This window comes from Rhipicephalus sanguineus, chromosome 7, assembly GCF_013339695.2.
Source record: "Rhipicephalus sanguineus isolate Rsan-2018 chromosome 7, BIME_Rsan_1.4, whole genome shotgun sequence".
Taxonomy (NCBI): domain Eukaryota; kingdom Metazoa; phylum Arthropoda; class Arachnida; order Ixodida; family Ixodidae; genus Rhipicephalus; species Rhipicephalus sanguineus.
In genome coordinates this window covers 42,527,315-42,545,637 of record NC_051182.1, presented here as the reverse complement: position 1 = coordinate 42,545,637, position 18,323 = coordinate 42,527,315, and the positions used below count along the sequence as shown (strand labels likewise).

The 18,323-nt window shown below is 43.2% G+C and overlaps 1 long non-coding RNA gene across 2 annotated transcripts; it reads left to right on the top strand.

Moving 5' to 3' along the window:
• Positions 1 to 2,610: 2,610 nt before the first annotated feature.
• On the top strand, positions 2,611 to 17,179 carry LOC119399411 (uncharacterized). Of its 2 annotated transcripts, XR_007416850.1 has the most exons (7): positions 2,611 to 2,858; positions 3,569 to 3,738; positions 9,498 to 9,589; positions 13,921 to 14,526; positions 14,776 to 14,835; positions 16,393 to 16,446; positions 16,736 to 17,179. It is a non-coding gene; the product is annotated as an uncharacterized LOC119399411 (long non-coding RNA). The 2 variants fall into 2 exon arrangements; XR_007416849.1 differs by lacking the exon at positions 3,569 to 3,738 and having other exon boundaries at positions 16,736 to 17,174.
• The last annotated feature ends 1,144 nt before the right edge of the window (positions 17,180 to 18,323 follow it).

Genomic DNA, 18,323 nt, shown 5'->3' with positions numbered 1-18,323 from the left:
TTGGTTGGAGCCTGGTGGCGTGCTGATCAAACAGCGAAGTTTACACAATTTGTTGAGGGAAACCTTTTGTTTCGTACTGTGCTCTCCATGTCGTTGTTTCATCATGCAGAACTTCTCAAGCGATACGGAGCACCTCTGCATGAATGGATGCTGACGAAACGGGAATATTTGTTGTAGTTTCTTCGCGGTCTCGACAACGGTGGAGGACTCAACACATAACTCATTGACAAATTTTTCACCGTTGTGATGCGATAAAGCAAATTTCATTTTACAGTGTCCCTCTTGATGAATTAAGCTTTTGCCCCTTTTCACATTGCTACACTTTATTTCATCCTGTGTAGTTCATTTCATTTGGCGTGTCCCGCGTGGTACAAAAGAGTATCAATATTTTGCTGAAAATAAACCACACATGAAATAACAGTCAGTTCTACAATCCAGCCGGATGTAGCTCTTAGGACACCCGTGGGTCTCATATTGCGGCTAAACTATTTCCTGCCTTGTTTTCTTTTTTTCTTTTCGATTTGGTTTCTAAAAGTACTAAATGCTTTTTCGCAGGCACCAGGTAAGTACATATTAAGCCCAGCTATGACCTCCGCTGAGGAAAGACGCGTTAAAACCTCGTTGGCGCTCTTTGGCCATCATTGGCCCTTGCGCCACAGAACACATATCATCAAAACCTCGTCACACAAATGGAGTTGAATGAGCTGTTGTTTGTAAATGTGTTAACGTTCTCGTATAAGAAACGTGCGTAAGAGGGCACGTCGTACAGCCCTTGATAATTCACATTCCACGAAAATATGTGCCAAAATGGCACCAAACAGTACATTCACAATGATCTAAAGGGCAGTGCCAAAAACGAATGCAGAGGATCGACGCGAGTATATGACATCTCGTCATTGGCATTCGTTTCTGACGCTGCCTTTTCACGTCAGTATATGTATGTGAACCCAAACCAACTCGCCCACCTATCTGCTCCATACATTGACTTAATCGAGAGGGGGGGGGCTGCGATGAACCTTCGCCTTCCCCGAAGGGGGATCCTGCGCACGCCTGTGGTCATAAAACACTACATTCACGTAGTGAACAACTGCAAGAATTGCAGTAGCATAGCTTATTTCAGCTGGGTACGTGAAGTAAAAAGAAAGCACGTACGCGTTCATGCTGTTTTCTTTGTGTTTCTGTTCTATGGACTAGGACCCTCGTCGTTGCAACAACGAACAACTAACCACCCTCTGTGAATGTCTTGAGGTTTTATTGTAGTGCGTGGAAGTGGCGCCCTGTATTCACTCATTGTATGTCTGCATTCTTATTGAATAGCGGCAGACCATGAAGCCAGGAAGGAATATAGGGGTCGTTAATATGGTGCTGTTTCAAGTGTAATGTAACTGTGACATAGATTTGAAGAAAGTAGGAAAGTGGACGAAAAGACTGCAGGTTTTGTCCCTGTTGTCCCTGTTGTCTTATCGTCCACTTTATTTTCTTCATATCTATGTCACAGTTCACTACATTCCATTTTTAAAGTTCATTGTAGTTTTCAGTGAGGTTGTGTCAAACAATTAAGAAACTAGTCCTCAAGTTTCCCTTCATTATAATGGATTGCCTATTTTATTTCTTGTGTTTTCTATGATACTTAGGGAGTCTTCGAATAGGGGCCTCAAAGAACTAGCGCAGAGGCCACTGCGCATGTGCGAGACCCAAACAGCTTTTGGGTTTTACGTTGGGGACGTTATTTCTCGAATTTAGTGGGAGCCCCAAGCCTGCCACATTATTGTAAGAAACTCTAATGCCTGCCAAAAAAGATTTGCGTCAAACAATCGTGGCGGCACCCACAGAAGCGACGGCTCCAGGCAAAGACTAAAGTGACCAAGAGTAGGGGGAGTGTACAAAGCGCCGCAGACCCTATTTCTTTCTTTCAATTATTACAAAGAACATCCCCTATACTTTCCTTTGCAATATTGTCTGTTAGTTCTCATTAATATTGTGTCTATAACAAAGAAAAACGAGCCATTAAAAGTAATCTGCTTATCTTCATTTGATAACTCGTAGCTCCTGCTTGACCCATAGCGAGCACACGCAAAGGGCTTTGGGGCCCCTATTGGAAAACTTTCTAACGAAGTGAAACTGAAGTGAAAGTGATTGCAAGCAGGGACGTAGCCAGAAATTTTTTTCGGGGGTGGGGGGGGGTTCAACCATACTTTAAGTATGTTCGTGCGTGCATTTGTATATGCGCGTGTATATATATGCAAGCAAACTGAAAGAAATCCGGGGGGGGGTTGAACACCCCGCCCCCTGGCTACACCCCTGACTGTACCTAATTGCAAGCACAACTACGCAATCCACGGACGTGGCGAACGTTGTCGTCTCCTTCTTCATACCCTTTTCCTTATTTGTGCCTACACTGCGTCCGTTTCTACCGTTCAGTGCCGTTGTACATTCTAGATAAAAAAATAAATCTCTCGTAGCGAGGTGTACGAATAGGAAGCAGGAAGGTGGCGAATGCCACCAAGCCATCACACCCAGTGTGCACGTGTGGGAATAAGTTTTTCGGTTTCATTTTTCAGATCAGCGACCACCACAAGTCGTATCCGTAGTCGTATGTGTCCGTTTCTCCATGCGTTGTCTTGCACGCGTTCCGGCCGCACTCCGATAGTTTTGACGCGCTTTGAGTGACGCAATGTTCGTGTTTGCGCAATATGAAATCGACTCGACCACAGAGGTCATCGACCACGCCACTGTTGAAGGCTTCCACCCTACAAATGTGGCAGATTTCGGTGGAAGTCATTTATATAACGTATGTTGGAACGGGAATTACAATGTTGACGGCGGCTACTACAAAGCCAAGATCCTCCACATGACAGGTCAGTGGTTGCTCAAATCCTGCGGTGTTTAGTAATTCTAAGTGGCAAAAAATGCGACGGATTTATGGGAAGACATATGCACAACAGCAGTGCATATGTTCTGAATAGTGGCATTGTGATGACACTATTTGATCACGATCGGGGCCAACGCGGATCGAATTTTTTTTATCACGATCAACAGTGGTCATAATCACACTGTTCAGTCTAATCCGTATCGAATTTGGCGCAAACATCAGCCTAGTTGCTATCGTCTAGACCCCGATCGGGCCTGATCGCGATTAAAAGTGACCGCGCTTGTCGTTCTGGTGAAGTGCAAACACGTCAAAATGTAACGGCGTAGTTGAGGATTATCCGAATGTCAGCTCAATATGGTAGACTAACCTGCTATTTAACGATGGTATAGCATCGCGCCTGCCGTTACATGATCGTGTCTTGTGTGCGCGGTGCTTCTTAGTAACGTGATGCACACTTTCTCATGAATCACCGTCAACTTATGCACTTGTGTATAATTCCTGGATGTCATCAGTGATGAAAACAATGCAAACCTAAGCATGTAGGTTATATTCGTGTTGTAAATGTTTCCACGAAAAGCAGCCATAATCAACACTACTATGGTTGCTCATGCGCTTTACAATATCTCTCTTATGCCTTTGTGGATGAATATTGTTGCCGTCTTGTTGCTTCTATGTCAATTCTTATGGTCTGTGTAGAAACTCGGGAAGAAATTGATTTGTACCTCAGCAAGAGGCCGAGGAAAACGGTGAATTTGGAAAAAGCAAAAAAGAGGAAAAATCAAAGGTATAGTTACCATATTCATTCTATTCATCTTGGACATCGTATACATGGCTTCCACTTGCGTAACTTGACATCATGGCTCGGAGTGAGTCGGCCATATTGGTAAACAGCGGTTAGACCTTGTTGAGCGTGCCAGGCCGCTCCGGAGAGTTTCTTCCTCCCAGGGCTGGGCAAAGATACTTTGAAATTGTATCGCGATACGATACAAGATACTCAGGCAAGAAGTATTGGAGATACAGATACAAGATACTGCTGCGAAAATTGTATCCGATACGATACTTGGCAATTGTATCTTAAGATACTTCGATACATTCTCAGATTTGTTATTATAGATCCAAATAATGTAGCAGCAAACGCCTATGCACGAAAATGTCTGCTTCAAAATTTCTTAAGAGTGGCCTATTTTGTTTCACTTGAATGAAATGTCTGTTAGTATCTCAAAAGTTTTGCCCTTCCTGCTCAAAGTACATTAGTTTCCTTCCAAATTAATTTATTGGGGTTTGGTTTAGCTTCTTCACAGGACAATTCTTTGTACATTTCGCTGACAGCGCTACTTGCATTGCACAGCTTGCCGACCATCTAGCAGTTTGCCATATAATCACGACAACTTCAATGAGAAGCCTTCTCACGAAGGCGCAAATACCGGTGTGGACTTTTACTTTGTCCGTAAAAGACAGCTTGCAGAATGCCGTATATCCGGACAGGTGTACGGCAGCAACAACGCTGGTAGCGACTTTTATTTTCTTTTTTTTTTGGGGGGGGGGGGCGCATGGTGTATACTAGGGGTTTGAGCCATTTCGCTAGCGGCCCGGCCCGCACACATGACCGTCTTCGTCTCATTTGTTGTTATTTTCTAAATAAGTATGTTCGTAATCTGCACAGACATGACTGGTCTCAAGCATTCCTTTCTTGAGGAACATGTGGTCACCATGTGCCAAAACATAACCGTGGAACAAAAACTCTATATTTCAGAATCCGCGTCCAGATATCAGTCATTCTGTACATCCCTATCAATGTTTCTCGAATCCTGACTCTAAATCCCCTTCAGAAATGACCTATATATGAGATACGGGAAAGGCTTCCTCTCAAACGTCATTTTGTTCAAACTCTCTCCCACCACCTTCACTGCCCAGGCCATTGCAACTAAATTTCGCGACTGCGGTCCGCTGGCTATAAACTCAGTTTGAGACCCCTGGTGTATACGTAGATGACCTAAAACTGCAATGAATTGTCATATTCTACTTATCTGCTGGCGTAAAGGAACCTATACTCACTCACGTGCAATCTTTTTAGCAATTTTCTTCAACGAGAGAACATGTGCAACACAGATACGTCTCAGTCGTATTGTATATTTCCATAAAGCGTCGCAGCACACCGCCGCTATTCGCGCTATTGCCACTTATAGCTCCCGTTACGTGGCGATTAGTAATGCGAAAAATATTCAAGAAAGCCTGAAACAGGAAAACAAATATAAGTAAAGAGAGAGGTGGTTGTGTATCAAACATTCACATTGAATTTGTGCAGAAACACAATACAGACGGCGCCCTTAATAGCTACGAGCATGAAGTATTGTCAACTTACCTGTTGAGACAATGGAAAATTCAGTGCCTATGGAAAATTGCCTAAAACGGCTCGTTGGGACGTTCATGAGCAAAACAGAGCATTCAGCAAAACAAAGTTTCTCGAATCCCCTTCCTAACATCTTTAAGATGGCTCCTAATGATTGCCATTATTATAACGCAAACTCAATTTCGCTATTTTCTTCAGCGGTAAGCAGAATGTTTTGTACTGTTTACTCAAGGCACGCCCACATAATTATATATTTGTTTTCACAATCGCCTTGGCAACGTGTAAATGTGTAAACAGTAGTGGAAATAAAGTAGACAGAAGAATAATAAAGCAGAGATCTTATTTTGGGAGCGCGTTGCGAAAGACATACTGCAGTGACCAGACCGGAAAAACAGTGCAGAGACTTAGGTACTGTAAGGGATGTAAAGTGACAGCTAAGGAAGCACTTGTGCTAATAATCAAATTATGATTTCATAAATTCTTTGAATAAATGTAGCAAGAAGTGAAAAATACGGTACGCCAAGATAGTTTCTGTTAGGTAAACGCTTGCTCTTTTAGATCAGTACCAGTGGTGCTAACGTTGTTAGATTCTTATTTGCATATAAGTTAATTCATGGCTTGCAAGTCAAACTTACATCGACGAGATCATTCAAATCGCTGATATGCAAAATCCACACGGCGCAAAGGAACCCCATTCTTGCACGCATCACATTTCGTTACGGAGCAAGACTCAAGGGAATCTTCAATAACGACGCTGTAGCGACACAAGAATTTGCGCAACAGACGCGGCGCAGGACAGTGGCTAAGAGCAAGTGTCGCGGCATTGGCGCAACTAAAAAGAAAAGAAATCGAGCAAACAAAAGGTACGTGGGCTGGACGTAGACGTCCGCGCGCTTGTCTTCCTCATCTTCTGCCCGCACTGGGGTACTCTGGCGGAAAAATAAAATTGCGTCACTGCCCTAAGACTTATTCAGATGGCTTAGTGGCACCAGTACCAGCTTGAGAAGCGGAGCTTGGCCAGCGATTATTGTTTCGCACGGCTGTGTTGCAATAGAAGTATCTTGTATCTTAAGATACACGATACATTATCGAATGTATCGGAAATACAGATACAGATACTCGTCTTCCGAGAAGTATCGCGATACAGATACAAGATACTCATAGAGTATCTAAGATAGTATCTAAGATACATGTATCTTCGATACTGCCCAGCACTGCTTCCTCCACTATGAGAACTAACAGTCTTTTAGTTCTCATTAGTATTGTGTCTAACAAAGAGAAATGAGCCCAAAAAATTTTCCTTCTTTACTTCCTCCACTGTGGTAATATGCACAGTTGTAGGCTGCTCTAATCGTAGCAATAGCTGCAGAAGAGCGAAGCAGCCCACTAGTATAAGCGTCTTTCGAATACCAAAGGTTATTGAAGGCCAGTACGAGCGCATCAAAATACGGAGCACCAACCATCGAAGGACCTGGCTGGCGCACGCAAGGCGTGCAAATTTGGACGAAGAAAACCCCAATGTTCGTGTGTGTGAAGCGCACTTTGTAGCAGGCAAGCGAAAAAGTGAGGAGATATGAAGAAAATAATTAACGCGAATACTCTTGTGTTCGTAGGAAAGCCGTCCACGTTCAACGAGACAAACCCAGACTGGGTGCCGTCTCTATGCAAGCGCTGCGCGACATGAGCGCGCGAAAAACAGCATCACAAAAAGCGGCAAGCAGTGGACGAACATTGCCAAGCACAGGCCATTGCTTGTTGATGAAACCGAATACAGCTTGCTCTTGATGACGGTCTACATAACTAAACTCTCAGTACTATGTACACACACGTACGTACATCTCTCAATGTTTATAAGAAAACGGACAGCAAAGGGGATGCGTGATCTAAAAATGCGCTGCCACATAAGCATATTGCTGCACTAGCATGAGAACTAAGTGCAAATATCAGAATTTGTTAATTTAGCAGCGTTCGTGCATTGCTATTAGATAATTTGGGGCTGGCTAATGGGTCAATTTGATGAACCATTCAACTTACCTCTGCACGCACGATCAAATTTACGGTCATGAAACTCTTTTGTGGACAGGGTCTTTACCCAGTCGCTGGTAAAGTAGTTGTGTGATTCCATTGATGTGTATGCCTTTATTTCACCCAGAGTAACAAGGTTAGTGCTGAAAACCCGGTGGTTCACTATATTGCTGTGTGAAACTTCTGAGAAGGCAGAGATGTTCGAAGTAGTGTTCGTTCGTGGTTGAAGCGTGTAGGGATCCACTACAAACTAGTAATTTGTTGGGCTAGTTGGTTCAACACGTTGTGTAGGGGTGCGCTAAATTGGTTGGGAAGAAAGAACACGGACAGAAAAGATGCTTTTTTCTGTCTGTGTTCTTTCGTCCCAACAAATTCCATGCTCCGCTACTCAAGCCAGGGATCCACTCCGTCCGCACCTTTTCCTCATGGCGAGAACACGCTTGTTCTATCAGTTCTGAATAGTATGCCACATTTAATGGCTGCCTTGTGTCAACCGGCCGCATGGTGCGCAATAAACGGCTTGCGAAAAATAAAAGTGATCATGGCAATGCGGCTCCGTCATCTCTGTCGTACTGAACACTGTATAGTCGCACGGCTTGTCTGTGCGGCGGTTCACCAATACGGACGCCGCAGTAGGACCGAAGCAACGGTGACGTCACATGCAAGCCATGTATAAAGAACCAGGGCTGGCCAGGAGGGGCAGCAGCAATTTCAGTATGCAGTTGAAACATGCCTTTGCTGTGGATAAAGAAGCCACATATGCGTCCTGAAGCCACATAGAATTTTAACATGATGACAGAAGCATACCTGCTATTGGGAAGCATGTTTGAGTTGCAAAAGGCGTTCTTCGTTATGTGATGTATTACTAAGATGTAATTTTTCTGGTGTTTATGCACCACGCCGGCAATAACTTATTTTTTGTGATGGCAACTGCAGGCCACTCCATCAACAAAGAGTCTACGCCTGGAGTCACAATCGAAACGGGAAGAAGAGCTTGTGAATGAAATACTAGAAGCTAACAGGGATATTCAAACTTGTGGCGATGCCTGTGAGATGCGTGGCGAAACTGAAAAATTTAAACTGGAAAATGAAGAACTGAAAAGGCAGCTGCAGCAGCAGGAGTCGAAATTTGCTGCGAAATCGCAGAAGTTACGTGAAGACCTGGAACAAGCTCTTCGCTTGAACGCAAGGCTTCAGGAAGCACTTGCTTCGAAAGTTCTTGCGAGTGGTGAGTGACCTCCACATGTCTAAGGTTATGTTATGTAAGGTAGACACAGCTCAGCAAGGTAAAAAGTTGGGCGAGTTGGTGTTGGTTCATGATAAACAGAAGGGCGTGATAATATCATAGTCACAGATATTATCTCTTTATCACAGACACAGCTAGTTTTTGCAGTCGCCTCAAGGTCAGTGCACATGTCATCACGACTGGGTGTGACACATCCCTGCATGTGCATTATGAGGCCTTTTAAGCTGCCAGGAAAAAAGTATGAACTAATGCTGCTGAGTACTAGCAGGCACACAGCAGCAGAATTTTCCCCCCTCTTGAGAGAATCAGACGCTCAACTATTTCACCAAGGCTGTGGTGGACAGTGTGCACCCAGGGACTTCCAGAGGCCTTATGGTACGACGTTTTAAGATGAGAACCCATACACTACTGATTGCCAGGTTGAGGGTTCCTCTGTGTCATTAAAAAAACTCTGCTGTTTATGGCAGCACAAGAATTTAGCCCAGCAGCTCCTGGATTGGAGGTGGATACTACTATTTCACCACCACTGCAACTCTATATTTTAGCATTGCCCATTTGATAAATTTTCAGCCTTATGAATCAGCTCAACTAGCAAGAGAGTTTATTTAACAGGAAGATAAGCAAGAAATTAATCTGAGAGGTCTGTTCTACCGTGGAATTCATAACAACGTAAATTGCAGATGCTTAAAACTTGGTTAAGAAAAGTGATTGATTCTACAAAGTGGTGAATATAAAATACAATGAATGTTGACACACTGTCCTGGGCATTTTTGTTTAGAAATGTGCAAGTAATTTTTACAGTGTCGTGTCATAGTTGACAGCACTACAAAGCAATGTGTTGGGTGAGCTGGTTTCTAGGTTCCATATTTATAGCACAGGATGATACCGCAGAGAAGAAGCCGCATAAGAAAGCAGCGCTCCGTGTGTCTTGTATGCCTTCTTCTCTGTGGTGTCGTTTTGCTCTGTAAATATGGAAGTTGACAGTACTGTAATTATTGTTTCAGAGAGCAGGATTATTTACGCGAGATCTTTGGACGTGGTGGTGGGGGCCGAACTCCTGTATCTTCCCACTCATTGGCAGATATAGGAGCAAAAGGTAAGCTAAATATGTTGTTAATTTTTGTGTTCTTTTGTTTTTAATTTACTTTTATTGTAGAGAAGTGATCACTTCTACAAGACATCAGATTCACCTTGGTAGGCTAGAGGCTGCACTGTTGCACTACAAAGCTCAAGGTCACAGTCTATATTCCTGGCCATGGCAGCTGCATTTGAATTAGGGTGAAAGTCTGAAATCTTCAAGCATTTAGATTATGGTACAGTACAGATGAATTAAAACGAGACATCAAAAGTTTTAGTATAATGACTGGTACACGCAATTTCTCGAGATAACCGTGTAATGTTGCAATGAATCTAGCCACAATGGTAATATTGGCTATTATGTGTTCGAGTCAAAGTTACGCCGATATAACACAACTGAACACACCGGCAAACGAAAGTTACTGTTTTGGTTAGCCCTGAAATATCGCGTTTCAGTCTGTGAGTACTGCACATTATAAAAAGAACCTTGCGTAGTTAATGAGGGAACCAGTGCTGGAGATTTCGCGGACACGGATCGCCGCCCTCTCGGGAACGGCCGGATATACTTGGGCATACAAACAAATACAAGTGGCTGCTACCGTGAACCATGCTACTGTGCATGATGTTCAAACGAGGGAAAAGAATTCTCGAGGCCGGCTATATTGCTTTATTCACAAATGCCACAATCAAGAAAGTGCTTAATACATGAAAAAAAAATTAATCCACAGCATAGTTGACTCCCTTTGGCCTCGCTTTCAACCGATGCACATGGATTGGCGCTCTGGAAAACATCACAAGTCTTTTATTTGAAGCTGGCTTTGAAAAAGTTTAGCAAGCACATCACAGCTTAGGTTGCGTAAGCATTGTGCAGTACATTGCACATATTATACCTCACTGTCACGTGCACAGCTCTAGACCGGTTACAAAACGGTGACTGCTAGAAAAACCGTGTTGTCTACGCATGTTCCATTACTGATCACACACTGCATGTCAAAGACAGAACCACCACAAAGTCAGTTACCACTAGGTTCCTCGAAGGCATCTTATAAAGGGCCAGTAAACAGGCGCCGACTTTTTGTTTTACATCCACCAAACAAGCTCACCAATTCGTACAGTAGATCGCGGCGATCACATTTTCTGAATATTACAGCGCTGCTCGCCTCGCAGACCCTCCATTTCGAAAAACAATTCCCGCGCCACCTTTCTTCGCCTGACCAATCCCCCTCGTATGCGCAGTGACGCAAACTTGCCCATGGGCAACTTGACCTACAATCGAGCTCGTCGATTGGTCTAAACCAGGTCTCAACAAGTTAACGTCATTTATGTTCCCACCCACCGCTACGAAACTGCGCCTTGTTTCATGGCCCTGCGGTGATGCGGTTTCGGCCACGCAGTTGTCGGGATGTCGCGTGAATATTTCTCACACGTGTAGCACCTGCACGCACTTCGCCTTTGACATGAGGTGAAGCGTTGTTCAGTTGTCGGCTGCAAATCAAGCGAAGAGGGTAATCTCCGGTAGCTCGGACGGGTCGCGCTTGCTTGGTTTTCCCGTTGCACGCGCGGCAAGTGTGGAGCGGGAAGCGTGGTTCTCCAGGCTTTTCTCTCGCGCCCCTTCGTCGTCTTGGAAAGCAAGCACACATTCCTGCTGCATTGTGAACTGTCACAAAAGTTTAAAGTGTCAGAAGGTAAGGAGAACGTGCGACAATGTAAACAATAAACAACCAGGAGCCGGAGCAAGCGGAAGTGCATTGCGACTGATCAAGCTTGCCGATGACGTCAATTGCTGACGTGTCACGTTGCCGAGGTGGGCGGAGTCACGACGACGGGCTACGCCTTCCCCTCCCTGTGGCGGAGAAGGGTGGCGAGGCCTCGCAAAGTTTTGAAACCAGCTGAAACAGATGTTCTCACCCCTGTAACTTCCTTATTAAAGCACATAATCGCAAAATTCTTGCGCCAGCATGTTCACTTAGCAAAAGTGCGCATATTTCTCTTCATTACAATTTTTGGACCTCGGGGTTGTGTACTGGCCCTTTAAGTATCAGCCTTAGGCGACGGCCGACCGCAAGTTTGCAAATGGTCTGCACACAACGGCGGGTCGACATTGTTAAAGTACGGTCGTTACTACAGTGTTTGTATTTCCGCTAACACCACTAATCTCTACTTTACACCAGCCTTTCATGCGCAGGTTGCCTTGGACGTTTATTTCACGCTTCACCGTTGGCTTCAGAAACTTTTTTTTAACACTGCGACACGAGCATTTAGTGGGCACATACTAGTCGTTGAAAATAGTATAAAGGAAAGCGTGTAGCGAAACAGGGTCTGTAAGATAGTACGAGAGCTGTAACTACCGATTACGTAAATGTGGTGTGCTCGCTCAAAACAACTGTCACTGGGCCGAATGATACCTCAGTGCTGCCTGAGGCACTAATTTTACTTCAAAGTGGGCGCATAACGAGCACACTGCATGGGGCGTCGAGATTCGCTAGCGCTATTTGAACACACTTACCTGTAAGTTTACGTCGTACGATCCTTAGCACTTTGTCGAATGATCACAATCGCTGTCTCTGCAGAAAAGCTTCTTCCACGTCACAGACATTCTTCGCATTAGACAGCTTCGGCCCTTTTTGACAGCACACTCTCGCGAAAGTACCCATCCACGCACACCACATCACTGAAACCGTAGCGGAGAATAATCGGTGGCATCGTTGCTCGCTCGCTGCGTCACATTGCAGCGAAGTACTTACAAAACAACGCACATTGAGCAAAAGCCGTGTTAGTGTCAAATGACGTTCAGCATGCATTTCAATGCGCCATGAGGTGTGCGAGGGCACATTGAAAAGCTCTTAGCGTGTGACAAATTCATGTAATTCTGCTCATACTTCAACACAACTTTCTGCTGGGCAAGTTGGTTTTCTGCAAGGAAAGTTAGTTGCACGAAAACTGGACAAGAATGCAGGAGATAGGGACAAGCGCAGCCTTTCAAGGAACTTATTTTTCGTCACGGTCAATACGTGTGCATATTCACTCATGTGGCAACAACAGTATTCATGCTGCCACATTATGCAGATTATAACAGGCTGTGCATGAACCTCATTGTACTACCCATTAAAGAAATTGACAGTTGGCTTACCCAGACATCCCCTTTTTAATGAGGTACAAAAAGCTTCCATCAATTCCTGGGCCAGGCATGTGCATTTGCCTGTGCATGTCTAGCATTCCACATGTGCTCGGCAATTTCCGAGGTATCAAGATTCTGGGCAAAAGGCATGATAACGCTGCTCGCAAAATGGCAGAAGCTTTTTATATCTCATTAAGAGTCAGTGCCTGTGTCAGCCAAAGGCCAGTCTCTTTATCGGGTTGCGAAATGACGGTCTTGTGTGGCCTGTTGTAATTGCAGAAGATGAAGGCATGATTACTGTTGTTATCACATGAGTGAGTTGCATGTATATTGACAGTGACGAAAAATAAAGTTCGTTGAAAGTTTGTGATAGTCTGCGTCGTATGCATCCTTGTATAGTCAGCATGCAACCAAATTTAATTGCTCGTGCTTGACTGACATTAGAAATTTTTGTGGCAATCAATCGCTGATGCAATGAACTACACTAGTGAGGCCATTGAATAATTACTTGAAAAGTGTTGCAGGGCTTTTTTAGTACAGTACAGCAAAGAGGAAGATGCAATGGCAAAAGTGTGGCCTGCATTGTTTGATGTCATGGTGCTAATCCTGCAAACATTTCTATCAAGTGTAAAGTTAACTGTTTTTTTTTTTGGCAAATCAGTTTTGTGTACACTATATGCATGAAAAGGTGAAATCGTCATTCACCCATATGTAGCACAAAGTTTGAAGATGTCCACCAATGTTTTCTTGTGGCTTGCAACAAATCGGTGCGCACCAATTATACCCTTACATAACTGTTTATGGCGATTATACACATAATCTTTATGACTGTGCCCACTGCAAGGCAAATGCCATATTTCTCCAATTAACCCAGTCCTGTGCAAGTTGCAGCCACTTTGTCAGCACAATCTTCATCATCCTCTCTGCCCATCTAACTTTGAGCCGCCCCCCCACCATGCTTGCTTTTCTTGGAATTCAATTCTTCCCCCTTAATGACCATTACCTCCTGAATGTCATAGCAATCTGAGAAAATCTTAGTCTGCTGCTACTGTAAGTCAGTTCATTGTCCATGGCCCTTGCACCATTAAAACCCACATATCATCATCAATTCACTGTTCAGAGAGACTAGTTTGAATATTTGTTTTATTGACTCGAGATGTTTGTTTAAAGTTCAGTGAAAATGCTGCGTACATGACTGACAGATCAATATGTTTGTATAATTTTGTATTCAGGATCCAATGCAGCCACCACATCCCAAACTGCATCTGGGTTGCTTGTGCCCCGGCTGCACAGTAAAGTTTTATTGTTACATTTACTATCATCTGTAATTTAACGTGTGTGACAGGTAATAATTTGGTTATTTAATTTATATGTACTAATCGTGAATAGATGCTGTATACAGTTTTTACTTTATTAGCAGGCATGCAAAGTTGAGTATAGGTTCTATATGCAATGTTTTTTGTGTTGTATGCTCCGTCAGATGCATGATTCACAAAAAATGCAGTTTTCATGTAACAAGAAAGCTACTTGCATTCAGTTACGCCAGAATAAGCATGAGTTCACTGTGATGAGCTGGTGACACTCATCGGAGTCGGTGCTGCAAAAGTCAGTTACCTTCACTGTGCTCAACTTCGCAGTATCTGCTGAGCTAGATATAGTTTTCTGGACAATAAATTTAGCCAAGAATAAGCATTGCAAAAAAGAGTACATTCATAGTAGGCCTAACAATGATTACAGCATGGTAGCGTGCGGTCTTTGTTCCACTATTTAGTCACTGTCCCATTTCAGATCTGGCAAAAGTCTTCCTGATGTGAGTCTGGCCACTTCACTGCCATCTGGTAAGAGAATACTTCATAGATAAGGCTGCATTTTTTTAGTCATGTTTGTCAGCTTCATTAAAACAATTAGGTCAAGAAGGAAACACTATGTTCACGCTACACTACCTCTAAGCTTTTTTTTTGTTTGGTTTGGTTTATACAGCATGCTGCTACTTCCAGGTGCCTGTTATTTGACCTTTTTCAGGGAATATTCTTCAGCTTATGCATGCTGACACAATCGATATGCAATTTTTTGTGCATTGTTTTCAGTGCCTAGAACTTCTGTGGCTGCACGCAGCACCACAGAACTGCCTATGCCAGAGCAAATTGGTGAGTTTTCTCTTACATACATTTCCTATTCCTTATGAACACATGTAAAGATTGTCACTCTTGCTGTCCGAAAATTTGCTTGTGCTCACTTGGCTTCACCATTATACTCACCTACATTACCTTTAACACTGTGCGAAGCACTTGTTTGCGTATATATAGTGCTCACAGTCATTTGTATGGCATCCTGTAGCCTTCGTACAAGCACAGCAATATCTCGTTAACTCAAAGTAGCAAGAAGCAGAAAATGTTTTGAGACAAGTGCATTTTTGAGGTAAGCATAGCAGAGTGTCTATGGTGGCTCTTTGCAAAAAAGAAGAAATACCAGAGCTCGGAACCAGCTGCTGTTTGCAGCACAGCTTTTTCATTTAGTGCAGAAACAACTAAGGCTGGCCTGCTTTGTGGTAACACTTAGACCAAGCAAGGTGTCTTCGAGTTGTTTCATACATTGCATGTACCGATTCATCCCGCCGCATCAGCAAACAGAGCATGTTTCTTGTTTTCGGCTGATGCCTTCAGTAGTTGCATTGACACTTCCACTTTAACCGAGAGCTGGCTTTGACACCATGTTTTTTTCACTTGACTTGACTTGATAATATCCTGAACAAACTTGGTGATGTTGCTGGTGAGATCAGTGTAGCTCACCTCACAGTCCAAAGAATCGGCCTTCTCTACCAATGTTGTGGTGACTGGAAGGCTTCTCTACAAACAGTGCAGTCCCATGAGGAGTGCTGCTTCGATGTCTCGAAACTTTGAGCCTTGAATCCACTTCTTTGATTAGTGATGCCTTTCTTTGCAGCATCGTTGACTTGCTTTGGCAGTGTTGTAATTGCCACACCACACAGCTAACGAAAAAATCTGTGGCATGTGTGTTGCATAACTAAATCTAAACAGAGTAAATTGCACCATGCATGCTATTTTGCAGGGCATGTTTATTGTATCACATGACGTGGCACAGAGTTTCTTGACAAAGCTATGCCACTAGGTTTCAACTTCGTATTCAGAGACAGCGTCCACTCTGTCTTAGGCACGGCAGCCTTGCTCAAACATTAGTAAATAGTCCAGCGCCAAAGTTTTTGTTCCACTCTCAGTCAAGATTTCGAGATATCCTGATAATACTTCGAGATAAAGGGCCATAAATACATAGTATGTATGAGAAATGGTTCCAGCTGGCCACAGGAAGCCAAGCAAGCTGAAAACACAACTTCGTAGTTTTCGACATTGAGTGTCATGACTCAAAATGAATGATACAGTCTGGCAAAATCCAACTTTATGCTGTAAATTCTCTGAAAAAAATGATGTGTAAACATGTGTTAGTTCTGTGCGAACCTTGATGGGGCATTTATGGAGTCTGGAATACCTGTCAAGTAAAATAAAATATGGCGGCAACTGTAGCAACACTGTCTCTATGTGTCATTCTGAGACCCTCATTTGGTCATTCATGAGCATTTGATAACGCTTAATAGAGCACCTTTAGAAAAGCTATTGCGATAGATACCACCCTGTTAAATATACCTAATCATTTGAAGTGGTAAATCTACTAAAATTACTTCATTGCAGCATCTCAAGATCTCATGCCGAGTAGCAGTGCACCAGTGGAGCCAGATGAATATGGTATGAAATTTTTCGTCAAATATTTTTCTATGTAGTGTTCGTGGAGGTTTAGTGAACTGAAGTTCAAGTATAACCATTGCTTCCTGAACTGTGGCTTCTGCAATTATTTCTGGCATTTGTCCACTCTCGGTTTCTTGCATATTGTAATAAAAGGTGGTGATCACAAAGTCATCTTTGCGAGATATAATTGGTCAAATTTAATTATAATGTATACCGTAGCCCTGCTAGGTAAATAGAACTAATCAATTAGTTGGATTGGTAGAAATTTTACAAACATTCCTCATTGCAGCATCTCAAGATCTACTGATGTGCAGCAGGCCCACGCCAGTGGAGCCAGATGAGTTTGGTATGAAAAGTCTTAGCATGCTGTTTTTATGCACTTTTTATACAACTTGAGCAAATGAGTGTTAATGTAAATGTCACTTCTTTTACAGTGGATAGTGTTATAATTATTTTTGGCCTATGCCTGGTGACAACTGTCTGTGGCAGCACAGCCAAAGCTACGTGGGTAGAGCTTCTGCACATGCGTTACTATGCCAAGCAGTCCATTTGCAAGTGATTTCAGTTTTGATTTCCCATGTACACCCAACGTGTGTACTTTATACAAGCGTCCATGACTTACGATGTTCTTTTTGAAATAGTGTTATGAGAGTTAGGTTATGTATAGCTTTAATCAAAAAGCTTTGACAAGCCTTGATATAGCTATGGATACAGCACTGATGGAACAAATACCTGGAATCATTGCTGAGCTCTTCTGCAAAGTGCATTATATATAACCCTAATCTGCGCGCAAAGAGAACACCATATAGTCATATCTACATTTTTTTTCGGAAATCTGTAGATTATTGTGTATGGTGAAGGAATGTAGGAAGCAGCTTGATTGAAGCGGTCAGTTTTATTTTTGAAAGAAGAAAGGGCACGGCCAAGCAGGAACTGCACAATCATTACCATTTCCTAAATGTTGGTGCATACAAGGTCGGCATCATCGTTTTCATACTTTTGGAGACGCAGGAACTGTCTGAAGGTGCTCAAGTTCTTTTGTCAGGTGATGCGAAGGCATCGACAGTCAGGGAAAGTATTGGCTATGACCTGTCGGGAGCAGGCGTTTCACGTTGTCACTCCAAGAGGGTGAATTTAGCTCCTTACGTGCCATGTTCAGGAGCGCTGTTTTTGCTTACTGATAGGCTCACTGTCAACCACATAATAAACATGAGCTCATTTGTTGCCTTGGAAAAACTTTGAGTGTTAATTGAATCATCGTAAATTGATCTCATCACTGTCATAGCAAAGTGTCGAAAACACCTCCTGCTGTAGGCGCCGCTGGGCACGGTGTTACAGTACGCGATCGTCAGTGTGACTGTGTCTGCAAAAGTAGACAACTGAAATACTGACCATGTAAAAAACGCAATTTATTAAATGGGCCATTATTTTTACATAGTTTTTCAATCCCACTTTGGTAAATTTGATAAGCTGGTCTTACTGAAGACTGGCAGGTTGCCGGTGTCAACTTCACAGTTGCTATAGCGACAAGAGACCCACTTGCACTGGTGGTATCACTTGCACCCAACTTCTTTCCTGGTGATTATGCACGGGTAACATGATATTACACTACGCACAGCTCTCTTCATTTCTTTCTGTTCGATGAATACGGATGGTCTCACAAACAAGCGCTCATGCTCTCATACTAACTTCGATGTACAGCTGCTTAAACCGAGCTAACCGAGCGACGCCTTTGTTGTTTACTGGGGCAGGAAAAAGTGAAATCAATGCCAGAAAACCAGAAACACGAAAATATTCTTCACGGGATAAGCTTTGTTGCTAAAATACAACTGATCTTGAACATAATACCCATTTCTTTTATGCTACATTGTGTACAA